This window comes from Paramormyrops kingsleyae, chromosome 14 (assembly GCF_048594095.1).
Source record: "Paramormyrops kingsleyae isolate MSU_618 chromosome 14, PKINGS_0.4, whole genome shotgun sequence".
Taxonomy (NCBI): Eukaryota; Metazoa; Chordata; class Actinopteri; order Osteoglossiformes; family Mormyridae; genus Paramormyrops; species Paramormyrops kingsleyae.
This window is the reverse complement of record NC_132810.1, coordinates 28,892,970-28,898,018: the sequence shown is the minus strand read 5'-3', so window position 1 is coordinate 28,898,018 and position 5,049 is coordinate 28,892,970. Positions and strand designations below refer to the sequence as shown.

General features: G+C 39.8%; 1 long non-coding RNA gene across 1 annotated transcript; it reads left to right on the top strand.

Annotated features, from left to right (window-relative positions):
* The first annotated feature begins 923 nt into the window (after positions 1-923).
* On the top strand, positions 924-2,369 carry LOC140578397 (uncharacterized). The gene is made up of 4 exons (XR_011982540.1): positions 924-1,149; positions 1,342-1,510; positions 1,822-1,980; positions 2,176-2,369. It is a non-coding gene; the product is annotated as an uncharacterized lncRNA (long non-coding RNA).
* Positions 2,370-5,049: the final 2,680 nt, after the last annotated feature.

Below are 5,049 nucleotides of genomic sequence, written 5' to 3'. Positions count from 1 at the left end.
GAACTGGGGTAATGATAATGAGCCTTCAACCAACTGTAGCTTACAGGTAACATTAAGGATCATTGATTCTAATAGAGTTCGTTTTGTGCGCTTATTGGTGGGCTCACAGACGTTTTTTAATCGTTAAAAATCATTTTAATTGTTAACATTTTAATTATTACCATATCAGCCCGATGTTATCAGTTATGTTTTTTTCTTGTGTCGGAGAGTTTCACTCTGTGAGTGTGTGGGGCGGAGCAGGCAGCTCTCAAATACTGCAGCGTGTGTGAGAGTTGCGTTACTCTTAGGCCGTAAGGTGAAGCAGCTTTTCGTTTCATTCCGTTCCCATATATGGGGCACTACATTCTTTTTATTCCAATAAAAGGATCAATTGGTATAGAATGAAAAAATAAAAGTTCTCCATGTATAATCCAGCAGTTATTTTTTTACAAGTGTATAAAGTTGGCAATAGTCCCATCCTCACGTAATCATTTTATAAAGGTGAGAGATGCGGCTTCGCGTCACGTGCTTGCCGCTAGACCAATGAGATGGCATAACCTCGGAACGACATGTAAACATGGTCCAAGATGGCAGCGCCCTTGTTGTCACTGTCGAGTAGCGAAGAGGATGAAATTATTGTCAGACCTCCACCAAAAGTCAGTAAAAGGGTTTATAAATAATGCTATATGCATCTCACGTCCATAAAAAAAGAAGAAACGAAGGATTTTACATGCACAAGGTGGGATACAATTAGAAACTGCATCAAACGGTGGCTTGACTTGCAGGGTGAGAGTCAGAAAATAGCAGAAACATACAAACATTGTCTAGAAATCGAGTTTGACCGTGTGCTCGAAGACGCAGGGTTTCACTCCACTTGCTACCGGCGTTTTATTGACAAAAAGCGCTTGGATGTGGCCGAGAAATGAGTTTCACAGCGCCCTGAAGCTGGTGATGATCATAACACAGACCAGTCTGTGTCATCGGGAAATAGTATTTCGTCAATGTATTGCCCAACAAAAAAACTTAGGTCCAGTACCGGACTGCCGATAGCTTGTTCGGGTCCTGTACTTCCTGCTTTGTGCATAATTTGCAAGAAAACGGACAAGTACATCACTGTGGCAGACAAACGCCAGAAGGACAATCTTTCACAAGCGGAGACGCTGTCGGCAGGTATAAAGCACACAAGCATACGTTTGAACTTAAAGTTATATGCCATATGCTGAGAACCATAACTAACTTTCAAATACATCAATATTTACATTACATGTACATTATAATGTTTATAGTGCAGTCAGTTTTTGCATACACATATGCATGAACAGTCAGAACTGTTATGTTTTTTTAAATACATATTTATTACAGGCCAGTTGCTCAAAGCAGCTGAGATGAAGGAAGACACTATCATTCTTGTGCATATTAAAGACAAAGACTGTGTGTCTCTGGAAGTACGATATCACAAGTCCTGTTACAGACAGTACACCAGGTTCTTGACAAAGTCTACTGGAACAAATACACAGACCTCAGAAGAACAGTAAGTTGTTATATTGCATTTAAAAATAATTCATAATTGATTTGAATGATTGCTAATTTGAAAAGAAATTAATCATTAATCTACATGGACCGCTTGTTACAATAATTCAGCATAATAAAATGTCTAGTCATTTGTGAGGGCAAAAGAATATTTAAAATAATTTATTGTAAGTATTTTCTTTCTGAAGAATAAAAAAAACTCAATTAGTTTGTCAGTTGCTTTTAGTTTGTACATGCACACAATATATGCATTCCAAATATAGAAGCCAGTGTAATAGTTACAGAACATAAAATATTTGATGCTTTTAATAGAAATGAGCCAACCTATGATGTCAGCTACAAGATCTTCTCTGAGAGAATCATCCGCCATCGAATAATTGTAAACCAAGAGGTGATGACAATGACACGGCTAAGACGAATGTTTTTAAATCTTGTAAAAAGCCATGAAGATCTTGATGCTTCAAACTACAGGTAATTTAAATACCATAAGTTTATTTTGCAGATTTGGAATAAACATTTACGCAAACTTTTTTTCTCAGAAAAATTTTATAAATAATAATATTCACATAATCCTATTTTATCATAATAATCTGACAATGTTTTTTGTGTGTGAGATTTATATTTTGTGATTGTGATCATAATTTATTGTATTTTTTTTTATTTCAGGCAGGATAAATTGAAGAGGAGGCTGTCCCGTGATTTCCCCCAGCTGGTGTTTCACTCTCCCAACAAGCGCAACATCAGTTAATTGGTTTTTTTTGAGACACTGAACTGAACTGGCATATGTTTTTGTAAAGGCCATTGATGCTGAAAGATGCACGGTTCCAAGCTGGACAGGTTTCCATACATTTATTCAAGGTGACAACACTCTGCAAAAGTCAGCATTGTATTATCTTCCTGTCATTGAGGCTTCACCGACAGAGATGTCAACAGTAAACACGATTCTGAAGAGAAGTGTCCATATTGCTGATCAGCTAGAATTGGATCATATAGTGTTAGTCTTTGATCAAGCTATATATGCCAAAGCTCAGCAAATACGCTGTAAAAATGATGAATTCACTCAGCGTGTAGTGATTAGATTAGGTGAGTTTCACACATGCATGTCCTACCTGGGCATTCTGGGAAAAAGGTTCGGAGATGCAGGACTGCAAGACATACTAATTGAGTCAGACGTTGTTGCTCCAGGATCTATCAATGGAGTGATGAGTAGTCATCACTATAACCGCAGCATGGGGGCACACAAACTTCTGTATAAGAGTCTGCAGCACATCAGATTTCTCAGTTTCTTAGACTCTTTGCCACCAGAAGACCGAGATGAGTGTATGGCTGTCATCACATGTGCATTCCAGAACAGGACAATGGATATTTTGTATGAAAATGAGAAATTTGACAAAATGTGTTTTCAATATGTAGATTTTGTGGAAAGAAGAAGTGTTGAAAACCCGACGTTTGCCTTCTGGAGTTCATACACCGACATGGTACAGATTCTACACCTGTTTATTAGAGCAACACGTGAATCAGACTGGCAGCTTCACCTGTCAACAGTGCGCTTGATGATGGCATGGTTTTTTGCTTATGACCATGTAAATTATACTAGGTATTTACCTTCATACTGGCTGGAAATGGTCAATTTGCCCTTCACACATCCTTCTTGCCACAGAGAGATCAGTGTTAAAGGCCAGTGGACTGTTCAGCGTCAAAGTGTACATGGATTTGCCTCGATTGCTTGTGACCAGGCTATTGAGCAAACATGCAACAGAGATTCCAAGACAAAGGGAGGTTTGACAGGATTAACACAGAATCGAGATGCAGTACATCGCTGGATATTGTCTCAACATGAAAGGGCTGCCATAGCAAGACAGTGTGAGGCAATGGCTGGTAAATCTCCTGACATAAGGAAACGAAAAGACCTTGACAGCACACGCACTCATGGTGATGAAAAAGCTGTGACCAGAATAATTTCTACCATAGATTCCATGCTGAATCCTTTTGACTCACACCAAGATGGCATTGTGTGTCTTAGCTCTGGAATAGTTGCAGCTGAAGAAATTATGACGTATTTGCTCACAGCTTCAGAAAAGGGGGAAAGTGCTGTTCAGGAATTTATGGACCAAAGACTGCTATTACCATCAGTTGACGTATTTGCCCCCATCAAAAAACTAAAACTAAAGACATTCAGTGATCAAGCCAAGACAAAGAAGAAATCTGCAGCAGGCAAGGAAGTAATTCTACGTGCAGACAAGAAGCTTTTCTCCAGACTGCTCGTCATAGGTCAAAGAAGAAAGATTGACTTGAGGGAAATTCTCTCCTACTCCTTGGGAACTGTGTCATATCCTTTATCAAGTGCTGATGGTTCTCTTGCAAAAACAAACAAATCAGCTCTCATGGATGTTCTGGAAACCAAAGGTGGAGACTGTTTAGTTGACAGAGTACCAGTAAATGGAGCTATACTTTTTGATGGCATGGCAGTCATTCAAGCCATTCAGTCCATATCAAGTACCTTCGGGGAGCTTGCTGACACTATACTACAGTACTTAGTCAAGCTTGCTCTCAAGCACAACTGTACACGGATAGATTTTGTGATAGACAAGTATCCAGAAATTAGTATTAAAAATGTAGAACGATCACGCAGAGCTGTTGGTGGCACACAACAGGTAAAAATTTATGGACGGGATCAAAAGACACCAACACAATGGAAGAAGTTTCTGTCGGATGGGACAAACAAAGAAGCACTGGCAGAATTCCTCTATGTAATGTGGCGAGACGCTGATCTTACCATTTTAGGTAAGGACTTACATTTATACATAACACATGGAGACCTGTGTCACTGCATGGCTGTAACAGAGGGTTTACAAACTGTCAGTGCTGTTGAAAATCTGACATGTGATCATGAGGAATGTGACACCAGGTTGTTTTTTCATGCAAAACATGCTGCACAGGAACACCAAACTGTAGTCATCAAGAGCCCTGATGCTGATGTGGCAGTGATTGCATTAAGTCTGCAGCCAGATTTACCATGCAGATTGTATTTTTTCACTGGGGTTGGCATCAAAACGAGGATCATTGACTTATGTAAGGTGTCATCAGCTCTCGGCAACAGTGTATGTTTGGAACTTATTGGGATCCATACCTTCTCAGGCTGTGACTCTACAAGTGCCTTTTATGGCAAGGGGAAAAAAAAGTCATTTTCTGTTGCTTGCGAGAAAGAGGAATACCTGACTGCATTTAGAAATCTGGGTAGCAGTTTTAATTTGGACCAGTCTACCTTTGAAGTGCTTTGCAAATATGTCTGTCACCTATATGGCCAATCATGTGCTAAAAGTCTGAACGATGCACGATACAAAGCATTCTGCATGGCATCATCAGCTTTGCCAGAACGATCCATGCCTCCGACAAGTGATGCTTTGTACCAACACTGCAAAAGGGCAAACTACCAAGCAGCCATAATGAGACATTCTCTGAAAGGTAAAATGTGTGCCCCTTCACCTGTTGGCAATGGATGGCACCTCGAGGATGGGGAGTTAACAGTGACGTGGATGA